The 27,889-nt window shown below is 41.6% G+C and overlaps 1 protein-coding gene and 1 long non-coding RNA gene across 2 annotated transcripts in view; one reads left to right on the top strand and one right to left on the bottom strand.

Moving 5' to 3' along the window:
- SGCD (sarcoglycan delta) overlaps nucleotides 1–961 on the bottom strand; it is a 667,313-nt gene extending 666,352 nt beyond the window's left edge. The window contains exon 1 of the mRNA XM_029584042.1: nucleotides 901–961. The gene's annotated coding sequence lies outside the window, so the exon portion shown is untranslated. The remainder of the gene's footprint in view (nucleotides 1–900) is intronic.
- On the top strand, nucleotides 12–7,867 carry LOC115080029. Its single transcript, XR_003853490.1, has 3 exons — nucleotides 12–213; nucleotides 5,671–5,699; nucleotides 7,714–7,867. It is a non-coding gene; the product is annotated as an uncharacterized LOC115080029 (long non-coding RNA).
- The last annotated feature ends 20,022 nt before the right edge of the window (nucleotides 7,868–27,889 follow it).

Raw genomic sequence — 27,889 nt, 5'->3', positions numbered from 1 at the left:
TCTCTAAACTAACAAGAAAAGCCTTGTTGCTTACAGTTAGCAGGCAGGCTAAGCCAAATGCATTTCTGAATCTATTAAAGGGACCATGTGCAGCAAATAGCAGGATTATTACGCAATTCGCTCCCTAAAGAAGCTGGCTCATGTCCCTCCCGATCTCTCTGTGCTAAACTTGATGCATTCACGGGTTTTATCAGCGTCTTACTTATTATTAAGGTAAGCACCCTCTGCAAAGAAGGGGAAAGAGTCTCGATTTCGCAAACTTCTCCTTAGAGCGCACATTTCCTCCCATGCTATTGAACGGAAAGCCGCGCGATAAAGTAAACTTTTGGACATGACTTTCTGGGTTGGCAGGTCCGTATAGACCTATGCTCTAGAAAAACAGATTTCTCTCTTGCAACCAGAATCTAGGCATGTGTGGGATTTCGTTTGGTGTTGATTAGTGCATGCTTATATTTTTTTTAGTGAGGTTTTTTTTTTTTTTTTTTTTTAATGTGCACTAAATCCAATGAGCGAGCAAGCTAAAACGCAAGGACCTAAAATCAAATGGGAAAATGAACATTTTTTTTTGGACTGCCCGCCTCTAGGAGAATCATCTTAGCAACTTTTGGGTCTTCCCTAGGAAAGGCACGCAGACAGCCATTCATTCCTGCTTTTTTTTTTGGGGGGGGGGGGGAGTCATTTTGATTAGGGAGACCCTCAGCCTGGCGGCTGCCATTCCCCAACAGACCGCCCCAGACCTCCAGTAGCCGAGGAGATGCCAACAAGCTTGAGACTACACCACAGAGCAATTCAAATTTCTGCTCGCTGCTGGCAATGATCAATATTGCACTACAAACAGTAAAAGGTCCGCCTCCCACAGATTAGTTAAAAAAGAAAAACAAGATGAACTTTGTTTCCTACCTAGAAGTTGCTGCCTCTGCAGTTCTCCCCAGTAATGCACGAGCCCTAACTTATTTTTAGCTTTCTCCACGGCTGCCATATATGGCGAGACCTGCCTGCCATGGCTGATCCGCCTCTCTGCTGGCTGCCAGCCGTGCTTTGTGCACTGCAAACACGTACAGTAGTGCAGCTCCAGAACCCCAAGTGTTTCTTTTCCTCTCGTTCTCCCACCCCGCCATCGTTTTGGCTCTTCCTTCTCCGGGAAGGCAGCCCAGAAAGAAGCATGCAAAGCATATATTTAGCTGGTTCCTGCCTCGAGGTCGTGTCACTACTAAAATAGCTAGGCTTTGTTGTTTTTTTTTTTTACCTATGAATAAGAATATTAATCACACGTTTATTTTTACGTGCCTGCTGCTTCCAGGAGAAACGCAGGTCGCCCTGGTGTAAAACCTGGTTGCTGAAGGGCACCCTGGCTTTTGATCCATCGGTTTCCTTCTGTCTAATCTCCCACACTATTTAAAGGGGTAGGTGCTGCCTCATGGGGCATTTTGTCAATTGGCTATTTTGATATGTTGAAATGCTGCTTGATAATACCTGAACCAGGCAATTTCTTTGATCATTTGTTCCTTTTTTTTTTTTTTTCCTCGGGGAGGGGGAGAAAGAGGGTGGCCTGGGCAAGCAGGGGCATTTTAGTTTTAACCACTAGCGCCCAAATGATTCTGCAACTTGCTTTGACATCCTTCAAATTGTTATAAACAAAGTATCCAAGGTGGAGATTGATAGAAAACATCATCTATCCCACGATCTGGACATCCCACTGTGTTTTCTCTTGTCATTAATTTGACATTCGAGATACAAGAACAATTGGAAAGCAAACTCACCAGCCTTGTTAAGTTTGATGGAATTTTCAAAAGTTTCGCCTTTATCTGCTGGGGAATTCTAAATACCTACAGTACCTGAATGTAAACCGATGTGATATCTCAGATCGAATGTGGGTATATAAAAATAATAAATAATAATAATACTGGATTTATGCTGGCTGATTTGGAGGAAATTCAGAGGATTGAATTACCAATTTACATGAAAGATGCATGAACGAACAGAGGCTACAAAGTTGAGGCCTTGACCATTAGCTGCTGTTCACAAGTTTCAAACTTGCGCTAATTCATCCCCATTTTGTGGCTAATATATGTGCATGCATTTTTCAAAGGATATTTAAAAAAAAAAGTTTAAATTGGTTAGATAAATGTTCTTTGGGCTTTTGAAAGTCTGCTTCAGATTTCTTCAAGAAGGGTTGGTGAGCCCATTCAACAGGGGCGTGCATTCGTTTTGAAATGACATGAAAAATGCAGCAACGCACTTTTTTTTTTTCTGTTCTTACAGAAAGAAAAGAAAAATTCAATGAAATTTGATGTTTTGTCTTCCATTTTTGGAATGCACCTGCCACCACTACCAAAATGCTCCAGTGCCACCGAAGTACAGATGTTAACCCCTTCCTGCTCTTGCCGTATTCCTCTCACCCTCCTGGACACAAGGTCTTATCCCATCCAGGGGGTTGAATTAGTCACTCCATGGCCCCCAGGTCCCATTGACAAAATGGTGCCAGCCTTTTCTGAGGCTGGCATCGTTCTGTTATACAGCCAGATGTTTTACAGCTGTTTAACAAAATGGCACCAGCAAGCGACATTTCCACAATGGACCTTGAGTGGCAGGGGTGACATCTACTCCATTTTGATTTATTTGACCCTATGGATGGGATAAGGTCATGCATCCGGGGAGGGCGGACGGATAAGAGAAGGGCGGGGGGTTAACTTCTATATTTCAGCAGCACTGGAGGGGTTTGCAGCAGGGAGAAGGGAAACCCGACCCTTCCTTTCTTTTTTTTTTTTCTTTTTGATATTTTTCTGTTTATTTCATTTCAATTAAACAAAATAAACATCAAACTAAATGAAAAATGAATTGAAAAAAACAAAACTAAACAAAATTAAATGATTTTTTTTTCTTCCCATACACATCCCTACAATTCCAGCAACTTTTGAAAGTTTTCCAGGTTTGCTGAATTATTCGGTGGATCTGTTTTGAAGAAGTTTGCACATTTTTTGATACACTATGCGAAGTTACTCCTTTTTCTGTGCAGAACCTTTTCAAGGAGAATGGTTTGGGACTGCACGGCGGTCAGGGTTTGATTGAAATACCATTCGCCTTTCAGTAAAACTTAAAATGAAAAGCAACACGTGTTCAAAACATAACATGGGTTCCTTGACTTACAGGTTGCAGAACAGAAGAAGGTAGCCCGGCAGTGTGGATTCTCTTACCGGATAAGCAAGGGGGGGAAGGTCCAGCAGAGTCCTGCATGTTCAGCATGACCCGGCTCACACCCCCATACTCTTAGAAACAATGACGTTGTGCCAGCAGGGAACCCCCTACTGGCTAGCACTTAAAAGCAGTTCAGAGACCCGAAAGGGTCTACCTGCTTAGCCAATGACTACCTGATTTGGCATAGCTCATCCCAAGAATGCCCAAGACCAATTGCTTTAGCAGTTCCCACAAACCGGGTTTGTGGGAACTGCTAACTTCAGCCCCATCCCTCTTGGACCAAGGGTTCAGAACCTTTCCAAAGCTCTTATAACAACAACTGCCAAAACTTCACCAGTGGGAAGTCTGTTTCATGTATGCCAGGGGCCAGCTAGCTACATCTACCGTCTGCAGTACTGATGAGCAAAGGAAGGGGATGGGCCGCCCAGAAAATTAAAGAGCTGGGCAGGGGAGGATGTACTGAATTTCCTTCCCCACTAGTCCTTAATCTCACGAGTCAGTCTTTCAGCTGGTCTGTGTCATTTTAAGAAGGTAACTTGCCACTTTAAGAATATTCTTTTCTTAAAAAAAAGAAAAGTTGCTGTTATGAAGAAAAAAAAAAGTCCTGTCTCTTTCTCCCCCTTTACCTTTCCTAGCCTGCCAGTAGTATTGTCCTAAAAAAAAAACAACCCTCCCTTTCCCTCCAGCCAGCCACCAGTTGATCATTGAATAGAAATCCCTACTTCTCTCTTTCACTCCCCTATTCAATCAGTTACCAGTTGTCATTTATAAAAATATAAGAAAAAAAACACACACCCCTCTACTATTTCCCTCCCCGAAATCAACCACCAGCTCTTCATTAAAAAACGATAAGAAATCTCTATCTCTCTCTCTTTCTTCCCCTGCCAACAAAAAACTCTACTACAATTAATATCCCTGCCCCATGGACGTTTTTTCTAGTTGGGGCCAGTCCAAGGCCTGATCTCTGGGAAGGAACAACTGTAGCCGAATGTTGGCGAGCTGGCATGAGACTGAGTCAGTCTCTGCTCTGCTGAGGCCTCAGATTGTTCTGTCCCCTTCCTAGGTTCTGTACAGGAGATGTGGCCTAAAAGCAGAGAAATCCCGGGTTTAGTCTTTCCCTGGCTCATGAACATTCAGCTGCAGCTGCTCCCGACCCAGAGATTGGGAATCTAAGGGGTATAATTTCGAATCCGTAATTGGAGTTAGGCTAGGGGAATGGGGCCTTTGCGAGGAAGGCTAAAAAGCCAGGCTTTAGCTTTTCTCCTGACAATAAGGTAGCAAATCATAGGAATAGTGGGACCTTGGTTCCATATGTTTGGTGCATAACAGCTAAAAACACAAAGTCTCAATCTGGGAGGACGAGAGGAGATAAGAGACATTTGTGGGTGTATGGGGGGGGAGAAGTTGGCAGAGGTAAATGGGTGCTTGCTTATGCATTGTAAACAAAAGCAGAATGTTTTCGACTGGGAGCTAGCGCAACTGGTATACTGTAGGTTTTGGGGTAGATTTTTAAAAAAGCACGCGCGGGGTACATTTGTGCGCGCTGTCCGGCGCGCACAAATGTACACCCGATTTTATAACATACGTGCGCTGCTGCGCGCATGTTATAAAATCCAGGGTCGGCGCACGCAAGGGGCTGCACACTTGTGTTACTTATTTACGCCTTCCTCTGGCAGGCGTATCTTGTGCGCGCTGGCCGGCTGCTGGCGCGCCATCCCCCGGCACAGCCGCTGTGCCGGAGGCCTCGGTCCTGCCCCCGGATCAGCACCACGCCCCTGACCCTGCACCTTTCCCGCCCCTTTTTCAAAGCCCCGGGACATACGCGCAGGGCTATGCAAAATAGGCTCAGCGGGTGCAGGGACAGGTTTTCGGGGTTACGCGTGTAACCCTTTGAAAATCTGCCCCTTTATGTGGCTGGTTGCTTTGTCTCCTACCTTAAACTGATATCTTGCAATGGTGGTGTAACCACCTCGGGCACCAAACTATCTTGGGCACTGTCACATATGTAGCCAGATGGTAAGGCTATTGGAGTTTCTGCTTTTAAAAATGTTATAAAGATAATTTGCACACCTAGAATATCTTCACCAGAAAATAAATCAAAATAGAAAATTATTTCAGAAGCACTTTTATAACTAAATGAAAGGATTTTATTGTGCTGGCAAGTGGATAATTTTCTAGGTTCTTCACCTCTAGAAACAAGTGTAATTATTGAACAAACAAATCTTTCAATAATGTCAATAATTTCAATGAGAAATAATTTACTTCTGATGCACACAAAAAAGCAATTTAGCATATGTGACTCTCACTCTAATTCTTAACACAATTTGGAATAGAAACTGGTTCCTGTACAAGGATTACTTCTTACCAAGATACTATCAGATAAGTATTTTCTCAGTTACTTCTTAATGAGAACAAATGTTGAATTCCAACTTTAATTCAAGAAATCTGATTCTTTGTGTTAACTTGTTATTACAGGCTCTTCAAGCAATTCTGGAAGTCTCCAGGTAAGTGTTAACAACTTTTATCTTTAACCAGATTTAACTCAATGACTTTGACCTCTTGTATGTCCTTGAGTGTTACACAAGTGCAATTTACCAAAATTGTATCACAGTTTGTTGGTGTGCACTTATCTTTGATTTCTGGGTAATAATTTTTGAGAGTGCTGACCCAGGAATGATGTGAAGTTTTGGTGGCTTGTGATTGAGGAAAAGCTCACGCTGCTTGATGGGGCAGACTGGAACTGATCTACCACTCTTGACCACGAAGTCTCAGGATACAGTGGTTCACCTACTATGCTATCTCAAACCAAATCAATAATAAAGACTGACTGCCTTACATCGCCAATCTTCTATAAGTCTACAATATTGCTAGTGTATGTATATAAATGGGACTGGAGTTCTTGCTAACAAATTAAAAAAATAATTATTTCAACCCTGTCTAAGGATGTTAGCTTTGAGAGAACTCACAAAGTAAAGAAAATATTTAATCATCTCTCTCTCACATTCCACACTTATTTGCCAATAAAGACAGGAACAAGTTGTAGGACTTCTATATTCCAAGTTATTTCAAAGATTTTTTTTCTCTAAGGAAACACAGAGATACCTTTATCTATACGTCCTGTGATTAAACACTGTAGCACCTTTATCTATAGGTGGAGTGTACACAATCTGAAGTCTGTGGGATAATGAAACATTTTTCTGAGGTAGTATGTACTTCAATTAAATCTGCTCAGCATCAGCCATCAATCATGCACTTTTCTCACATCCACATCTATCAAAGCTGGCAAAACATCGCGGACCAGCTATAGAAAGTTAGCCTTAATTTTAACTAATTCCTTACCTCAGAAAGGGTTAGTTACAATAAGCACCACTTTCAAACACTGTCACATACACAACTAGTGTTTTCTAAGGTAGTTGGGTGCTCTTCCACTTAGCCTAGGCCTCTGTGACAGGAACCTGCAACTGGGTCTCTCCCCTGCAGTCTCTAGCATAGCTTTGCCTCAGATTCCAACACAGCTCTCCCTGCAGCCTCCAGAAAAGCTCTCTCCGCAGTTTCCACGTGCTCTCTGAAAAAATCCTCAGAAGAGATCCTTGATTCTCTGAAGTCTTTTCAAGAAATAGTTCTCATCTACTTAAAAAAACACACCTTCTTATCCACCAAGAAACCATTTAAAACTCCTTGACTAAGGAACACAGCATTCAAAAATTTTTTTAGTATGTTCAAAATATTCTTTAAAGGCAAATTACTTCTCAAATCTTTCTGTGCTTTGCTTCAACTTTGTGTTGCTATGCAGAACTGATCACCCAGCTGCTTTACATAGACACTGGGATGGGCTAGCATTACTATGGCATTACCATGGCATTGTCTATGGGATGGCAAAGAGGCTCTCAGAGCTGCACAGAACTTGTTTTTACCACTTTTTAGATTGCCCATTAAAATGAATGTGAACATGAAACCATAAAAGAAAATCCACTTTCACAGTTTAAAATCACACCAAATGTTCAGGTTAGCTTCTAAATAAATGTAACAGTTGTCCTGTGTCTTTTCATGACCATATTAGCTATTTTAACATTTTTACAGCTAATTAAATTTTTACCTTAGATAATAAACTTTTTTTCCCCAAACCAAGTGTTAAATCCATATTTACATGATCTCACCTGGTTACTACCACCACTAAACCTCAGTTTCTGTCAGGGTTTAATCACCTGTGAATCACAGGGAACCCTCTGGGAAAACGGGTGGGATAACAATTAATATTCACTTCTGACCCCAAACTCCAGATGTAGACAGGTCACAAGAACCCCTAAATCATACCAACATTTGCAAAATGTTAATTTTTATTAATAGGAACAATTAAATTATTAAATGTATTGGTGCTGAGTTTGCTAGGGTGCTTCCCAGGGGCTGATACTAAGGTTGGAGCCTCTCTACATGCTCCCCTTTGAAATGTCACCTTTTTACACTCTTAAGATCATTAGTTTAAGTTTTATTAACTTTTAAACTTTAATTTTCCTACAGGCACTGTGAACGCAGCCTCTCACTCTAGTCACTGCCCCATGTCTATGAGGACCCCTTGGCCTACACTGTAATTGCATCAGGGCTTTGATTACAGCCCTGACGCTGTCTGCTGGCTTAAGATGGAGCTCCCCAGGCTCTTGTGGCCCCAGCATCAATCGGGCAAGTATTTATTTTAATTTTATTTACCCCATTTACAGTGGGTTGGAGGATAGACCCTTGGCTATGGTAGAGCTTCATATTTTGTAACAGCCTGCCATAATATGAGCAAATGTAGAGGATGATGTGGGATGGGATTGGGAGGTGGCACTTGAGAACCCACACTGATGCCTGCAGCCAAAACAAAGAAAAAGAAGGAACATAAGAACATGTCATACTGGGTCAGACCAAGAGACCATCAAGCCCAGCATCCTGTCTCCAACAGTGGCCAATCCAGGCCACAAGAACCTGGCAAGTACCAAAACTACGTCTATTCCATGTTACTGTTGCTGGTAAGAGCAGTGGCTATTTTCTAAGTCAACTTAATTAATAGCAGGTAATGGACTTCTCCTCCTAGAACTTATCCTAACCTTTTTCAAACACAGCTAAACTAACTGCACTAACCACATCCTCTGGTAACAAATTCCAGAGTTTAATTGTGCGTTGAGTGAAAAAGAACTTTCTCTGATTAGTTTTAAATGTGCCACATGCTAACTTCATGGAGTGCCCCTAGTCTTTCTATTATCCAAAAGAGTAAATAACCGATTCACATTTACCTGTTCTAGACCTCTCATGATTTTAAACACCTCTATCATATTCCCCCCTCAGCCATCTCTTCTCCAAGCTGAAAAGTCCTAACCTCTTTAGTCTTTCCTCATAGGGGAGCTGTTCCATTCCCGTTATCATTTTGGTTGCCCTTCTCTGTACCTTCTCCATCGCAACTATATCTTTTTTGAGATGCGGCGATCAGAATTGTACACAGTATTCAAGGTGCGGTCTCACCATGGAGCGATACAGAGGCATTATGACATTTTCTGTTTTATTCACCATTCCCTTCCTAATAATTCCCAAAATTCTGTTTGCTTTTTTGACTGCCACAGCACACTGAACCGATGATTTCAATGTGTTATCCACTATGACGCCTAGATCTCTTTCTTAGGTGATAGCTCCTAATATGGAACCTAACATTGTGTAACTATAGCATGGGTTATTTTTCTCTACATGCATCACTTTGCACTTATCCACATTAAATTTCATCTGCCATTTCGATGCCCAGTTTTCCAGTCTCATAAGGTCTTCCTGCAATTTATCACAATCTGCTTGTGATTTAACTACTCTGAACAATTTTGCATCATCTGCAAATTTGATTACATCACTCATCGTATTTCTTTCTAGATCCTTTATAAATATATTGAAAAATATGGGTCCCAATACAGATCCCTGAGGCAATCCACTGCCCACTCCCTTCCACTGAGAAAATTGTCCATTTAATCCTACTCTCTGTTTCCTGTCTTTTAGCCAGTTTGTAATCCATGAAAGGACATTGCCACCCATCCCATGACTTTTTACTTTTCCTAGAAGCCTCTCATGAGGAACTTTGTCAAACACCTTCTGAAAATCCAAATACATTACATCTACTGGTTCATCTTTATCTACATGTTTATTAACTCCTTCAAAAAAGTGAAGCAGATTTGTGAGGCAAGACCTACCTTGGGTAAAGCCATGTTGACTTTGTTCCATTAAACCATGTCTTTCTATATGTTCTATGATTTTGATATTTAGAACACTTTCCACTATTTTTCCTGGCACTGAAGTCAGGCTAACAGGTCTGTAGTTTCCCAGATCATCCCTGGAGCCCTTTTTAAATATTGGGGTTACATTAACCACAATAAAATAAATACATATCACAACCCTACCCACCCCAAAACTAAATTGCAAATATTTTCTGGATGCAATATATTTTTCCATTGGTGCCATATTTAAGGTTTGCATTAAAAAAATATGTCCTTATGAATTGCAGTGCACCAGAATATTCCACAAAAATAATCCACAACTATTTTATTTAGCATTCGTTTATATACCGAGGTATAGCAGACATTGCCTTCACTCCGGTTTACATCATAACAAACCAGTTACATTTAAATCCATAACAGTATAACAGTAAAAAATGTTAGTAAAAAAACTATGGTGCAAAACATTTGACGAGAGGAATTCTCAAATAAGCATGCTTCGTTTAAGGCATAATTTTGATGCAGGGCAAATAGAATTGCACATGCTTGCCCAAGTCTTAATATGACCCCTAATTACCTGGTCTTACAGAAGGTTTTAGTTTGTTTTTGTGGTTGCGCTACAGTGTAGTCAGAAGCATCCACTGTAACCTGGAGCCAATGCTGCCTGAACATTGTTTAAACATAAAAGATAGTCTTCTATTCACTACTTTGATTACTAGAAAGAAAAGGTATTGAATGCACATTAGAAATTCATTAGAAACAACTCAGAGAAAAGCAAAACAAAAGCCCATTGTCTCTTTTGGTGCAATTTACTGCATTATAAACCTCAGTGCCAGCTGTCAATGGGCTTTTGTTATCAATGTTTTAAACTTTTGGGACAATTTAGGATTTACACATAAATAAATACTACCTTTTTAGCAAGCGTTCAGTGAAAACAAAGACAGTTTGTCTTCAAGCGTTTTTAGTTGCATACAAAAAATGTCCTAATTGCTATATTGTGATACCATTACTGCTGATTACTTTACCACCACCACTGGTGAAGAACTGAGAAAGCCTGATTGTGGCATGGACCTGTTTTCTGCCTTGTGATTTTGTAACAGAGACACAGTTTTCAGAGTGGCAGACATCATAGTGTCAAGACAATGCTCAAATGATAAGGAGGCAGGAGATCCCAGCAACACAATTCACACTGGTTGAGTCTGGCATAGGCTTCATTTGGTACAACAGGCCAGTTTTAGTCTTAACCTATACTGGCTGTACTGGGAATGGTGAAGTGGAATAAAAAGTTCCGCTAATTTCTGAACTGTATTATTTTCATTGCAATGAAAATTGTATAGAATGGAAGAGCAAAAAACATTGTTTTCCCCTCCATCGACCCCCACCCATTCACACTCTTTACTCAGATTGGGGGGGGGGGGGGGCTGAGCGTCAGCAATTTAACTCGTTTTATTGCAGATTAATGGCACGGAATGTGTGCCTGTGAAGACAAAAAGAAATTTAGGAGTAAAGATGGAAGAGTCTTTTGATGTGGAAGCCCAGAGGCAGTGGAAAATGGGCTCTCTTTAACCTACAATTAGTATGGACAGCGGTGGTGGCCTCATTTGGATTTTAAGACATTGTAAATGGTGGCTCTGTCTCTGGTAGTCACCTATTTAGACTAATGAATTATTGGAGGGGGTGCCATCTAAGCCAGGGGTTGCTAACTCGAGTACTCAAGAGCCACAAACAGGATATCCACAATAAATATGCATGAGATAGATCTGCATGCATTGCTACTAGTATGGCTCAAATTTTAGATAATCCCAGGGCTGGCATGAGATTATGGCACTTGCCCTGGGCAGCAGCTCCAAGGGAGTGACATCAAATGGCTGAACCAGCCCACGTAAACTAAGCAGCACAGAGAACCTGGGCTTATCCTCTCTACTCCCCACAGCACCCACTAGCTTTCAGTAGTAGTGGCTCTTCACAAAGCATCAGCTTCTTGTGCTCATACCATTAGAGTGGATTCACACAGCACGGGAAGTTGACATTGTTAAGTGCCATTCTTTCTGCCGAGTGAGTAGGATCTGGAGGAAACCAGGCTACACTGGGAAGACAGGGGATGTGCGAGAGCTTTTTGGGGGAGGAATGCAAGGAAAGCTTTCATGGAAAGGAGGAGAGCCCTCTAGGGGCGGGATGGGGTCCATAGGTATAGCCTTCTAAAGGTGGGAGGGCATGCAAGAGTTTTCCAAGTTTGAGAGGGGGATGTAGGAAGAGCTTTTGTGGTCAAAAGAAGGGAATGTAGGGAGAGCATTCTGGGAATTCAGGAGAGTGATGGCTGAACCTGGGATGGGTGGGCAGAGAGAAAGACATGGGGATTAAGGAAAGGGAAAAGGACCCAGGACAGAGGGGGAAGGAGAGATAGAGAGGATTAGTGACTGAGGGAGAGAGGACTGGGGATGGGGGTCAGGGGCCAGACAGAATTGGGGACTGAAGGAGCAAGTACCCTGACTAGAGGGGAATGTGAGAGAGAAAGGAAATGAGGATGGAGGCCAGGGAGGAAAGGGGATTTCTTACTGAGGGAGGGAGAAAGGCCATGGGGGGGGGGGGGGGGGGGGGAAGGACTGGGGTGGGCTGATAATGTGGGGAGATGAATGGAGGAAAGAGTCTATGAGAAAAGAGAAAGGAAGAGGAATGGGGAAAAGCAGGCAGGAAGAATCTGAAGACAAGAAGGAGAAAAGAAAGGAGAGAAAAAGAGTAGAAGGAAGAGAACGCATTAAAATATCCACTTTGAAGGAAAAGCACAAAGAAGGGACAGAATTTAAAAACAGAAAAGAAAAAAGGACACTAGACAGAGAGAGAGAGAGAGAGAGAGAGAGAGAATAAGAACAAAAAACAGAGAAAAAACAAGAACAGAGAAATTTAAAAAGTCACGCAGAGACAGAAAATTTAAGCTAGAGACACCAAAGGTTGGGATATATTATTATCTGATGGAGAATATTAATAACATCAGTTTAAAATATCCCGGGACCTAGTTCAAAGTCTGACCTGGACGTGACTCTCATGTAGAATTTAAATGTTGAGAACAGCTGGATTTTGCTGCCTGATTTGATATTTTTTTTTCTGGCGCATAATTAATTCTTTTGAATGCAGGACATACCCACCAGCCCTGAGGCTTTTGTACTGGGTTCTATTCTCTGGTGACAAACTTAAAGAGTGTGCTTTTAGGTATATTTTGAGAGTAGATTACTGCAATTTTTTCATAGGGATAATCCACCAGACAATATCTCTTTCAGTCCCCAGCCCCCAAATGAACTGCTTGATCACTATTGGCACTATGGAGAACAAGTATCCCAGATTCGCCATTAGAAATGTAACCCCAACTATAGACGATTTCCAGACTCTCATAAAATTATTGTTGGGAGAAGGATATGATGGACTCCATTAGAATCTGCGATTGTTTGCACAGGACGGCAGAACAGGTAGCACTGGCCGTTTGTAACATACATCCTGTAGGGCTACAAGGTGTATGTTACACAGACACTTAAAATAGACAGTCCCCTAAGTTCTTCACTAAGGCACCATGCAGGAGGGCGGGCACCACCATTTTTAAAGAGCTCCAGACTGGGCATCATTCCTACTTTTTTGAACCACTGGATTACCAGTGAGGGCTGGGGAGGTCCCTGGACTGGCCCCGCTGTACTTTTTAGGAGGAGCGAGAAGTTGGAGGAGCCTGGGCAGGCCTGGCTAGGTCCAGCTGAGTAGGCTGAGGCCTGGACCTATTTTGCAGGAGGGAAGCAGATTGGAGAGGCCTGGAGGGGGACCCAAATGGCTTCAATTGGGGTGGAAGGGGTTTGGAGGGGTTCTGGGAGGCTGTTTTTGTTTAATTTTGCCCCTCCCCCTTCATACACACCAAAATGAAAATACCTGAAAGTGTTTTGGTATTTTCATGAGATGTCATTTTTGGTTTGTATCATTCAGAATGAAACAAAAATGGCCTTATTTGTACCATTTTACCCATTCATGTAAAACAAGTGTACATCCCTATTAGATGAGCTGGCTCCATTAAAATTTGATGTCAGCTGTTGAATCAATAATGCACCATAATTTACCACTGGTCTGCAAGTGATTAAAAAGTACCTTAGACGAGATGATCGAAAATGGTACAAACCTAAATCACCTGCTGACCAAGGTTCTTACATTATCTATTTTAGAGAATTATAGACTCATGACGGATAACTGCCAAGAAGGACTATATTGCAGCTCAGATAGATCAGGCTGGGGATCAGCTTGCTGAACGTTTTTGTATTGTGAAGAATCTTTTTCAGACAAGTAGTTCTACGATTGGTCATATATACCTTTGACAAGTGAGGAATTTGCTAGGGTTTTTTTCTCTGATAAAATGAAAATAACCGAAATATTTTTTACAAATGTGGACAATACTATATGACCCTCTGCCCTGTGTGAATGTTGATGCACTAAAATGGATACATTTTAAGTTAGTAAGTTTGTTTGAAATAGCTCCGAATATTACTGGCATGAGCCCTCTGAATTTGTGTTTCATCGATTTGCTGAAAGCTTCGTGCAATATAGAAACACTTACTTTTCAGTTTTGAGGTGTTTTGTAGGAGTTTCGATACGGGTGGTAAATTTTTGCTAATAATGCTTGATAGCATTCGAAACCCAGTGAATCATTTGATTTTGTCACGCTTAGCTAAACTTGGCATTACATCAACTGCATTTAGGTCCTATTTATTAGATTGGAGCCAGTGGATAAATTCATTAGAAACAACTCAGGGAAAAGCAAAACAAAAGCCCATTGTCTTTTTTGGTGCAATGTATTGCATTACAAACTTCAGAACCGGCTGACAATGGGCTCGGCCCTATCTGCATCTGATTTACAAACTACTGGCTGAATTAGGAGTGGGTTATCACCTTTATGTGGATGACATTCAGGTTCTTTTTTGTGCCAGTGTTATCTTCTTTGGATGAAGCTTTTGAGAGGGTAGCTAAATGCCTGGTAGCTATCAGTTTCCATATGATCATCAATAAATGGACTTTAAATATGGAAAAAAAACAGAGCTTTTTTTTTTTTTTTTTTTTTGGAAAGATTCCCATCTGTTAATATCCCATCAATTTTAGTAGTTGAAGGGATAACCATCCCAATTTCTTGGCAGGCCAAGAACCTAGGAGTCATGATTGACTCTTCCTTTACTCTTTGACCGCATATTATTAGCTCACTGATAAAGGGAGTTTTCATTAAGTTGTGCCTGTTACACAAACTGAAGCCTGTTTTCTCTGCTGCTTCTCTCTCTGAATGGTTCTCATGGCTTGTGCTTATCGGCTTGGATTATTGTAATTCGCTATATCTTGGGCTGCCTGCATCAGCCTTGAAGGCCTTGGAGAATGCAGCTGCCCATATAGTGACAGACACCCAGTTCTGACTATGTCGCATTGCTTGCCAGTGTTGGTTTTAGATAAACTAAAGATTTTACTTTGATTCATAGAACATTAAGTAATGATACTCTGGTGTGTCTGAATGCAGTGTTGAAAATTTATAAACTTTATTGCACTCTTAGATCTTCTGGATTCAGCTTGCTTAATATTTCTTCCATTCACTCAGTCCGTTTTATCCGAATCTCATGGCAGAATGTTTTCAGATGGCGGACCACTTCCTTGAAATTTTTTATCTGATGAATTAAGATATGAATTATGTATTCAAACTTTGGGGAAGAAGCTAATGACTTTTTAATTTACACAAGCTTTTGATGGGAAGGAAATCTAAATGCATATGTCTATAGAGTGCTTTTGGTGACCCGAAATTCCAGTCAGAAATACTGAGCAACTTTTAGCAACTGGTATAAAATGTTTCTATTATTGTTTTATGCATATTTTTTATTATGAGTGGGACCTTGTTGTCTGGTTAGAATTGTATATAAATGGACTACAACTCTTTCAATTACAATGGGTGTTGTTGCTATGGGCACCAGAATAAACCAACTTTGTCGTGGCAGAACTATGTCTGACTAGAATGGAAGTCGGACTAGACTTTTCAGATGTTACCGGTATATCAATGACATTTCTATAGGGGGAAGTGCATAGAAAAAATGTTCAGTTTGGTTTGGATTTTCGGTTCAGTTTCCTGTTGCACAGCAGCTGACCCTTGCCAGGGTCGGGGAGTTCATACAGGTGAAGCTTGTGGTCCTCAGACTTGCAGCACTGATAACATCTTTTGATTGTTTATTTGGAACATCCACTCATGGGGCATTGGACCATGAACTAAGTCTTTTGGGGGTTTTTTTAATGTATTTATTTAATAAAAAATGTTTCTTTGATGTAGTTCATGTTTTATGTGCTGTTAAAACACTTAAAAAAGAAGCAGCCTTTTTGACAAATGTGGCAGATGAGGTGATGCCTGGATAGTTCACTATGGCTCTTTCCTGGTACAATAAAATAGAGGATTATTTGCTTTTGACCAAAAACGTAGCCACATTTTCTGATATCACTTCTGTCCTTGTCACCAAGTTTTTACTGTGCCTCTATCATATCTCCTCTTCTTCTAGAGTGCACATGTTTTTATTTAAGTCCATCCCCATATGTTTTAGAACAAAGACGATTGATTGTTTTAGTAGCCACCTTCTGACCATCTCCATCTTGTTTATATCCTATTGAAGGTGCAGTCTCCAGAAATGTACACCGTATTGCAAGTGAGGTCTCACCAGGGACCTATACGGTGCAATATCAACTCTCTTTTTCTGCTGACCATTCCTTTCCCTATGCAGCCAAGCATCTGTCTGACTTTTACCATCACTTTATCCATCTGTTTTTCCACCTTAAGACATCAGATACAATCACCCGCAGATCCTGCTCTTCTTTTATTTATTTTTATTTTTATTTAACACTTTTCTATACCGACCTTCATGGTAGAGACCATATCAGGTCGGTTCACATCGAATAGGGGAACTGAACCAAGAACAGTAACCAAAAACAAAAGGTTGAACATGAAAAAGCAAAGTTACATTTAACAGGGAAATTAAACTTGGAGGCATAGACTGCTGGAAGGAAGGAAAGGCTAGAGATAGCGGAGACATTATTAGTATAAACAGAGCAGTCAGGAGGCTCTTATTCTGGTCTTAGGGGTAAAATGGAAATCCATTGCTCCTAAAGGAAGTTCTGTCGACTATTGTGTGTCATGGGTATCTGAGAAGGCTTGGCGGAAAAGCCAGGTCTTAAGTTTTTTCTTGAATGTTGGTAGGCAGGGCTCCATTCTGAGGTCAGCTGGGATGTCGTTCCAGATAGTTGGGCCTGCTGTTGAAAAGGATCGGTCTTTAGTTGAGATGAGGCGTGTAGCTTTTGTAGGTGGGGTCTGTAGGGTTCCTTTATATATTTCTCTAGTCGGTCTGTTGGTGAGGTGGAGATTGAGGGGGAATTCGAGGTCCAGATGCAAGTGATTGTAGATGACTTTGTGGATTAAAGTGAGTGATTTGTGGAGGATTCTGTACTTCACTGGGAGCCAGTGTAGGTTACGTAGGATGGGAGATATGTGTTCTCCCCAGTTGGTGTTAGTCAAGATTCTTGCGGCAGCGTTCTGTATCAACTGTAGCGGCTTGGTGGTAGAGCTGGGGAGTCCCAAGAGGAGTGCACTGCAGTAGTCGATTTTAGCAAATATCAAGGCTTGCAGAACTGTTCTGAAGTCGTGGAAAAAAAGTAGGGGTTTGAGTCTTTTTAGGACTTGAAGCCTGTAGAAACAATCTTTGGTTGTGGTGTTGATCATTTTCTTGAGGTTTAAGCGGTTGTCTAGTAACACCCCGAGATCTCGTACGTGGGTATGCATGAGCTGGGTGTTAAGGATGGTCTGTGGGAGTGGGTTGTCTTGGTTAGAGGAGATGAGGAGGAGTTCGGTCTTGGATGCGTTAAGGACCAAGTTGAGGCTGTTAAGAAGGCTGGTGATCCGATTTAGGCAGTTGTTCCAGAGTGAGAGTGATTTTGCGATGGATTCTGTTATCGGAATCAAAATCTGCACGTCATCTGCATACAGAAAATGAATAAGGTTAAGGTCTGTTAGAAGCTGACAGAGTGGGAGGAGGTATATATTAAAGAGAGTGGGTGATAACGATGATCCTTGGGGTACTCCGAGTGAGGACCTTGTTGAAGGAGATTCTTTATTATTTATTTTAACTTTGTAACTTCTGTTACTAAGGAAAGACGTGAACCAACTGAGGGCTGAACCTGATATACCTATTTCTGCTAGGAGAGTCAGAAGGATGGTGTGGTTGACGGTGTCGAAGGCTGCTGAGATGTCCAATAGAACTAGGAGGAAGGAATGGCCCTTGTCTAATCCCAGAATGATATGGTCTGTTAAGGAAATGAGGAGTGTTTCTGTATTGCGAGATTTGCGGAATCCGTATTGGGAGGGGAATAGGATGTTGTGATCCTCTAGATATTCTGATAGCTGAGTGTTAACCAGTTTCTCTGTAAGTTTGGCTAAGAACGGTAGATTTGAGATGGGGCGGAAGTTAGCAGGTTCTTTGGGGTCTAAGTTATGCTTCTTGAGGAGGGGTTTAAGGGAAGCGGATTTTAAGCTATCTGGGTATCTCCCTTGAGCTAATGAGCAGTTTATAATATTAGCTAGAGGTCCTGCAATCATGTTTGGAATCAGTAGCAGGAGTTTGGATGGTATCTTGTCTGCTGGATGGCTAGATGGTTTCTGTTTCTTAAGGAGATATTCAATCTCCCCGGGAGATGTCAGATCGAAGTTGTCGAGCTTGATTCCAGTATGGGAGTGAGTGGTGGAGAATGTAGAGTATGTGGTGGTGTTGGTTGGTAGGAGAGCCAGGGTATTTGTGATCTTCTGTTGAAAGAAAGAAGCAAGTTCATTGGCCTTGGATTGTGCTATATCATCAGGTATCGTTGGTGGGGATGACTTTGTGATTTGTGACACATAAGAGAAAAGTGCCTTGTTTAGAAGAATTTCACCTCCAATACTGTAACGCTCCCTTGGGTTTTTGCATCTTAAATGCATTACTCTGCATTTCTTAGCATTAAATCTTGGCTGCCAGACCTTAGATTATTCCGCAAGTTTTGCTAGATCCCTTTTCATGTTTTCCATACCTTCTTGGTTGTCTACCCTCTTGTAGATTTTTGTGTCATCAGCAAAAGACAAAACTTTCCCGACAATACTTTCAGTATGGTGCTCACAAAAATGTTGAAAAGAACCGATCCAAGGACTAATCCCTGAGAACAATGCTATTAACTCCTCCCTCCTCAGAGGAAACCACTACACTTTGTCTCTTCCCATTCAGCCAGTTTGTAACCTAGCCAGTCCCTCTAGGGTCCATACCAAGGGTGCTCAATTTATTTATACGTTACCTAAATGGAACCATGTCAAAACCCTTACTGATCACGCTCTCTCTTGATTCAGCTTTCTGGTCACCCAATGAAAGAAATTGATCAGATTCATCTGACAAAATCTACCTCTGACTGCACTACTCTCTGTTTTAGCAGCTATTCTATTAATTTGCTCATCACAGAGGTCAGACTAACCAGCCTTCAACTTGCTTCCACTTTTATGAATAGGAACCATATTCGCCCATCTCCAGTTGCCTGGAACTACTCCAGACACTAAAGAAGCATTGAAAAGGTCAACCAGTGGAGCTGCCAAGGCTTCTTTTTCCCTAAGTACCCTCAGATGTATCCAATCTGGCCCCCACTGCCTTGCCTAGTTTGATCCTCACAAACACACACTTCTGAAAAGCAAAGTTTTTCCTCACTGTCAGTCTTATTTGTGTTCTTTTCATGTCGTCCTGTTCCTGGCCCTTCCACGGGCAACACCAACAGAAATATTTGTTAAGCAATTTCGCTTTGGCCTTGTCTACATATTCCTCCCCATCACCTCTGAATCTCACAATGCAACCCTTGCACTTCCTTTAATCACTAACATATTAAAAAAAAATTTGTCTTGTCCCCTATGTTTAGCATATTTGCTATTTTTTCTTTCATTTGAATATTTGCATTCCTGAATACTTTCCCAGCTTCTCTTAACTTTTCTAGTTATTGCCTTCCCTTTTCTGTGATCTCTTGTAAGTTTATGAACACTAACCTTTTCTCCCTTACATTTTCAGCTACTTCTCTAGTAGTAGCCTCTTTTAGGTATGTGCAGAGGGACGGTATACATTGCATTTGGGATTCGTATTCGTCGGGGGGCAGATACATTGCATTCAGCAAGGGGGGCCCCCCCGATAAGTTCATGCGTTCATTCTTATTCGTTTCCCGGCTAAAATCGAATTAACTACAACTCTCCACCCTCCTGACCCCCCCCCCCCCCCCCAAGACTTAGCAAAACTTCCTGGTGGTCCAGCAGAAGGTCCGGGAGCCTTCTCCTGCACTCATGCTGTCGGCTGCCGGTATTCAAAATGGCACTGATAGCCTTTGACCTTACTATGTCACAGGGGCTACCCAGTGCCATTGGTTGGCCCCTGTGACATAGTGAGGGCAAAGGCTATCAGTGCCATTTTGATTACTGGCAGCCGACGGCCCGAGGGCAGGAGATCGCTCCTGGACCCTCGCTGGACCACCAGGGACTTTTGTCAAGTCTTGTGGGGGGTCAGGAGGATCCCCCAAGACTTGTCAAAAGTCCCTGGTGGTCCAGCGAGGGTCCAGGAGCGATCTCCTGCACTCGGGCCATTGGCTGCCAGTATTCAAAATGGCGCCGATAGCCTTTGTCCCTTACTATGACACAGGGGCTACCGGTGCCATTGGTCGGCCCCTGTCAAATGGTAGGAGCACAAGATGGTGCCGGCCAGCCATTGCTCCTATCATGTGACAGGGGCCGACCAATGGCACCGGTAGCCCCTGTGACATAGTAAGGGCAAAGGCTATTGGCGCCATTTTGAATACCAGCAGCTGACGGCATGAGTGCAGTAGATGTCGCCAGGACCCCCCGCTGGACCACCAGGGAGTTTTGGTAAGTCTTGGGGGGGGGGTCAGGAGGGTGGGGAGTTTGTTTAAATTCGCTCCTTCAGATGGCCGAATAATTTGGTGAAGATTCATTGTATTTGTGGGGAATCATGATACGCTTCACTTCTCCACGAATACAGTGAATATGGCCCTATACATTGCAGATTACCAATATGTTGCAAATGAATGCACACCCCTAGCCTCTTTTTCCTTTAATTTTACTAACAGAAAAGTCAGCTGCCCTATGTATGCAATAGATTCCTGTAATTCTCTCACTTAGTTTTCCCTTGCCTCTTCTTTTATTTACTTCAAGTGTAATATTTAAGTTGTTAAAGGTAGAATGGTAAATATTTTTGTTTCCTTTATTCTTTTTCAAAAGTGTCCTTTTGTTAAGGTGGTATAGTTTGGATATAGTTAACTATTTTTCAGGATTAATACTGCTGTCATAATTAGAGGCTTCTGTTATATCCAACTGTGATAATTCTACCTATATAAAATTGTTTTCTTTGTAAATTATAAAAATGATAAATAAAGAATTGAAAAAAAAAAAGTCAGTTGCCCTAATAACATCTCCTTTTAGTTTTCACAATGCTCTCCTACTTCCCCTATATTTTCTCATCCAGTTAATGACTCCTTGAGGAACTCCCCCATTTTCCTGAAGTTTAGGACCTCTTGCCTTAGAATGAACCTGCTTCACCTGTGCTCTAATATTGAACCCAACCCATCCGGTAATCACTGGATCCCAGATGATCGTCAACTACACATCAGAGATACAGTCCCCGTTGGTAAATGTCAGGTCCAGTATTGCCCTCTCCCATGCGGGTTCTGGTACCGGTTGTTCTCCTTGCAGACATCAGATACAATCACCAAATCACCAGGATCTCCCTGCTTCTAGAAGACACCGCAGCCCAAACAGTCAGCAGACTGAAATTCTCTAGCAAAAGCACAATTTTACCAAACCCATTTTTTTGTTTATAAAATGGTGTTTTTGTATCTATTAAGTGTATGTTCTATAAAGAATCCTGTTCCCTTAGTTACTAAAGCTCAGACCAACTAAAAATAAATTACCTGACAAATATACTATGGTATTGCTAATCAAGCTCCCCCTGAACTTTACTGGTGTGTTTTGATTCCACAAATGACTAAATTTATCCAAATTACTTCCTTGTGTTACTCTGCCAACCAATGTCAAATTATTCTCTGTAGTCTACACCCTACACCCTGGCCCTACTCACCTTGGATGCCACTAGAGCCCCTTCGCAGCAAGAATGCCATTTCCTGTCTCCTTCTGGCCCACCAGTGCTCCGCCTAGGCATGCACGTGCACCTTGCATTGGCCTATGAGTGCCCCCGCGGCAGGAAAGCCCTGTGACAGTGCCTCCTGATGACATCACGCACTTGGGTATTTAAACCCCAGCTGTGCTGCACACGATGCCTCAGCAATAGATCCTAATGCACTTATCTGCAGTGCGTGTTACCAGTGTTCCTACCTTGGCTGTTTCAGTTTCTGCATTGCCTGTTCCAGTCCGTTCCCTGCCTTGTTTCTGCCTTGGTCCTGATAAGACAGGCTAAGAGAGAATTTGAAAAGAAGTTGGCCATAGAGGCAAAGCTCATAATAAAAACTTTTAAAAATATATCCAAAGCAGAAAGCCTGTGAGGGAATCAGTTGGACCATTCAATGATCAAGGGGTTAACTTTTATTTCGAAAGCAGCCTTAGTTGGTAAAAAGATAATCTTAACTGACTGGATGTCAGAGCGCCTTCCTCACCTAGATCATTGGTTCCAGAGAATGCTGAACTTGGGAACACATGAATTTCAAATTGCCAACAACTCCACAGCTAGATGTAGAATGACAATGCACGAGATCTGGGATCCTTTCTTCTCATACTTAAGGCCCAAAACAAATGTGATATAGTTCCCTCAAGTATCTTACACACAAAAATGCCTCCATGCTCTGCTATGACATTATGTCTTCTTCCCACTAGTACAGGCACTAGACCCGGTTGGGGGGGGGAGGGGGTAGGGAGGAAAAAGGGAATAGGGTATAGCGACTGACTAATATATGATTACTAGCCGGTGCATTACTGAACAGACCGGTTAGATCTCAGGTTTACACCCTCTCTATGAAGTGTCTACTGGACTGTCGTGATATTGAACCTTCATGTTTGTGGCTTTTAGCCCCCATGTTTCTATGTTAATTCGTGTTTATACCTGTTGAGACTCATACCGTGTATACTGTGTTATGTTTTGTTGGCTTTGATATACCATTATTATATCTGTACGGTTTATCTGCTGTACCACTATTTCACAATAAAAATATATATCAAAAAAAAAAAAAGGGGCATTTAGAGAAGATAAGGCCATCGTGGAAAGACTAAACAAATTTTATGCTTCGGTGTTTACTAAAGAGGATTTTGGGGAGATACCAGTTTTGGAGAGTTTTCAAGGGTGAAGATTCAGATGAATTGAACCAAATCACAGTGAACCTGATTTCTGTCTTGTTACACAGTCACTAACTCTTACTTCATTAGACTGCTGTAAGTCTCTCTATTTAGGTCTCCCTCAGTCTACTCTGACAGCTCTACAAGTCATTCAAAATTCAGCCTCATACCCTCTAACTGTCCCACCAGAGCAACCTATAAAGGAACCCTCCCATGTGCCATCCCTCAAGAAGGCATTTCCACAAGGGATCGAGCCCTCTCCATTGCTGGTCCTACCCGCTGGAACTCACTTCCCACATACCTCCGACTTGAGCCTTGCACCATCAAATTCAAAAATAAATTAAAGACCTGGCTCTTCAAGCAGGCTTACCCAGATTAGATCCCCTGCACCTTTGACCCTTTGCTGCATCAGTAACTGACCTGAACCTGTGTACAAAGTTATTACACTGCTCATCCGTTTACTGTTCAATGTAAAGCGCCATGCCGTGTGTTTGTTTTGCGTTACAATGTGAACCGATATGATATCCTGGATGAATGTTGGTATATAAAAATTTTAAATAAATAAATAAATAAATAAATCTTTTACAGTTTGCTGCTTTTGTTTGCCAGTTTTCGGCTACTTCTCTCCCTTTTTCTCTGTAGTCCCATCCCCAGTACCTGTTTGATGTATTTTCTACCTGCCGTTCTGATGTAAACCCGGTATGATGTTAACTACTAATACCGGTATTAAAAAAGCTTCAAATAAAGCAGCTCGTTATGTTTCAGGAATGCCTCTACATTCTCACATATCTCCAACTCTAGTCCATCTGCACTGGCTCCCCATAACGTGGCATTACACAACAAAGAATCTAAACGCTACCCTTCATCTCTAGGAGTCCCCCAAGGCTCATCCCTCTCACCTACCCTCTTTAACATCTACCTCCTCCCTCTCTGCCAGCTTTTAACCAACTTGAACCTAAAACACTACCTATATGCCGACGATGTTCAGATCGTGATACCAATCAAAGAATCCATTTAAAAAACCCTAGATATTTGGGAATCTTGCCTGCAAGAAATCAACTCCCTCCTCTCCAGTATGAATTTAATCCTAAATTCCTCAAAAACGGAACGCCTTCTCATATCCACTGAGAACTGCCACACCCCCACAAATCCTCCAGCTAACTTACAAACAACCCAAGTAAGAGATTTGGGAGCAATCATCGATAATCGGCTTAACTTAAAAGCTTTCATAAACCAAACCACTAAAGACTGCTTTCATAAACTGCATGTTCTAAAAAGAATAAGACCACTGGTTCCACAACCATGACTACAGGACTATCTTACAAGCAATAATCTTCTCCAAGTTAGACTATTGCAATTCTTTATTATTAGGTATCCCATCAGCACATACGAAACCGCTTCAAATGGTTCAAAATACGGCAGCCAGATTTCTAACAAACACAAGGAGAAGAGAGCACATCTCCCCAATCCTTAAAGACTTACACTGGCTGCCAATCCATTTCAGAATACTATATAAGTCAATCACCATAATTTACAAAGCTATCCAACAAATTGCTCCTCTCAACCTACAAATCCCTTTCATAAAGCATACATCCTCCAGACCCATAAGAGAGTACTACAAAGATTCTCTTCAGGTACCTCATTCCAAAACTTCCCTCCACATAACTTACAGAGACAGGGCTTTCTCCACAGCAGGACCCACTCTCTGGAACTCCATACCAACGGAGCTAAGACAGGAACCCTGCTTACCGACATTCAGGAAAAGACTCAAAACATGGCTTTTCAAACAAGCCTTCCCAGACTCAGATTAAACCCAATATTTTCCGGCAAACAACCTCCAAGCAACAACTTTCTTTTTACAACCAATTTTGCAACCAACCCTAAGCATGACCAACATCCAGAATTTCATTACTTCTGATCTCTTCCTTCTTGTTAAAAACCACATCTATGTGAACTGAACAATTCATTGTAAATCACCCACTTCCCTGCTTGGTAATTCTACCATTTTCGGGTTAATATACTATATTAAAGTTACTATCTTCTCTTCTTCTTGCTCCTAGTTGTAAGCCTCCTTGTTTTGTTGTAACTGCATCTATTGTATGTTTAGTACATATTATCTCGTTCTCTGTTCCGGTTATCACCCCACTGTTTATTGTAAACCGGCTTGATGTGATATTTTCACGAATGCCGGTATAGAAAAAATCTAAATAAATAAAAGAAATATACAATTCAAAGTTCTCATGCAAAGCAGTTAATGATCCTGCTCTCAATAGTCTACCTAATCCTGGCCCAGTCCCATGAGCGAATGGTTCACCATCGCAGGCTTTCAGTTGTGGAAGGAGCTCCCTGCCTTTCTCAAGGCAGAGAAGGACCTACTAGGCTTTAGGAAACTTCTGAAAACCCACCTGTTCCAATCCGCTTTTCCACCCTAGTTCTTGCGATATGTGGGGATGTAATATTTCAGGTTAAATGAAGGGCTTTTATGTATTTTCACTATGTTTTGTTATGTTGGTTTTATTTGAATTGTTTTATTTTACATCTGTTATGTACATTTACCATAACCTGCTGAGCTCTGTGGATCAGCGGACTATCGATTTTATAAATAACAAAAATAAAAAATAAAACTATTGCAATATAGGCAGCGCTGGATTCACCATCTGAACACTGTTTTTCTAGCAGTTTAAATAAAGATATTGAATGGCACCCTTTTTCCTAGCTTTTTTTTCTGAAGATAACTAACTCTAACCGGCCAGGATTTGAATATGGCCATTAGGCCTAAAGATATCCGGCCTTGTGTGGCCAGATAATCTGCCACTTAAATTGATATCTTCAAAAGATATCCGGATAAGTAGTGAGTTTAAAAAAAAAAAAAAAAAAAAAATTATAAAACACCACACAACAGCAGGCCTCCCAGCCTGATTTCCAACCCCCACATTCGTGGTTGGCCAGGACCCCACCACAGCCCCTGAAATTTAAAAATAAATCAGATATTGGTGCACTGCCTACACTGTATGCAAGTCAATCTCATGCATATTTATTGTGAATATCCTGAAAACCTAGCCTGTTTGTGACTCTCGAGGACCGGAGCTGGTCACCCCTGCCATACTTTTTTTTTCCCTGTTGTCATGTTTCTATGTTGGGTGATAGAAAACATTGAGACCTTTGAGGATCAGGTGCAGGTCAGTGGTGGTGGGACTTAAGAGAGATATAGTGAAGTGAGGCCAGCAGTGGCGCAGTCGAATTCAGGAATTCTCTAAAATTACAGATGACAGAATGCACACACATACAAAAAAAGAAATAACTACAAAAAAAAATCAAATTATTTCATGAAAACCACTGGAAGGCCTCAAAAAGATATTACACACAGTTCCTCGAGAGAGGCACAGAACATCAGAAATGCAGTGTCAAGGGGTCATTATTTATAGCTTCAATATCTTATGTAAGTGAACAGGAGGGGAGGGGGGAGGATACATTAACTGATTTAAAAGCAAACTCATTGCACTGAATTATTGCCATGCCAGTCTGTTATACTGCACATGCGTAAGAGAAAAATGAGAGGAAATGTGGTACTTCAACCTTGACTTCTAATTAGCAAAATACTGTCTTCCCTTCTCGATGAATTCAGAATACTGTACAGAGTACAGCTCTCTCAAGAAAGTTTTTTTTTTTTGTATTTACAGCATGTCTGTCTAGTTATACTGCTGCAATATAATTGTTTTCCTGCTGAGAATTATAGCAGTGAAGTTACTCTGGGTACTATTACAGCTAATTATAGTCTTGCTAAGGAATTTAAGAGCACCCCTGCAAGGCTCCCTCCTCAGCATTTATACATAATGGACCTGGAGTGCATTTTCCGACTGCACAATGTAATTGTGACAATTGAGGATTTTCAATGCCTCTATCAGAAATATGACATTTGAATGTTATTGTGTGTGTGCATGTGTGTGTATGTGTGTGTGAATTGCCAGAAATTAGCTAACGCTGATTAGAATTCTGACTTCCAATTAGATGACAAATATCATATAATTATAACAAGTCACTCTTTCAGGATGAAAAACTTTGAAGAAATGCATACATCAGGAGCTGCTTTGAATGGCAGATGAAAAAAAGAAAATTTGTATCTTGGTTTATTACACTCTGATTGTAGAAAGGGAGCCATAACAAGACTAGTACTTTATAATTAACATAGAGGGCCCTCGTCACAAATTATGAATTATGTATGCAGAGCTGTATGCGAGGAAAATGATAATGCTTACAAGAAAAAGCACACCCTGCCAAAAGCAAATAGTTAGCTCTGTATATTTATGGGGTTGTTGCATACCTACTTATGGTGATAAGTGGCTGGCAGAGCAGCAAGAACGTCAAAGGTAAACAAGTGACCCTTTCTTGGCAGCTGCGGAAGGGCCGTCTTAGCCTCACAGTGCAACCTGTCTGATCTCAATTCAGCAATATTAATGCTGTTGCTTTATTTCCTGTTTTACAGAACATTCCTGACGTGCAACTGGGACATTAATTTGTAGTGAAGGCCAATAGGTGCTGTTTCTGGCTCTGGCTGCTAACACCTGAGAGAGCTGGACGAGACATGCCCGCTCCAGCAGCGCTACAGTGTACACACGACCCCCATGCCTGGACTTGCAGGGTCAAGCAACGATCCCTGGCCATCTCTACCAATTGCTTGCCAAGCCACATTCTTTTGAGGGAAGGAGGGAGGTTAAGGCAAATATCTTTTTGTAGGGACCATGGGTAGAGTGAATAAACCTGACTATAAACCAGCGAAGAAATGACGTTGTCTGACTCTCTCTTAGTGACCATACATTTGTAGTCTTCTGGAATTATTACCCAACAGCGAATCAGGAAAGCTTAACTAGTGATGTCAGCAGGTCCTACAATCAGACTCACAAAATCTGTCCCAGTGCTCCCTGCAGATGCTGCCAGAGACCAGCAAAAGAATTGAAGTTGTTCCTGATCTCAGAGACCATCCCGGTAACAATAATATCATGAAATGATACAGAAATGGTTAATGTCAGAGATGTCTCTCACTTGCATGTTGGGAAGCATTTAGCTAGCGGAACCTGGATCTGGTATTTCTGCTATG

The sequence above is a fragment of the Rhinatrema bivittatum genome, chromosome 18 (genome assembly GCF_901001135.1).
Source record: "Rhinatrema bivittatum chromosome 18, aRhiBiv1.1, whole genome shotgun sequence".
NCBI lineage: Eukaryota > Metazoa > Chordata > Amphibia > Gymnophiona > Rhinatrematidae > Rhinatrema > Rhinatrema bivittatum.
This window is presented reverse-complemented; position numbering and strand designations above follow the sequence as displayed.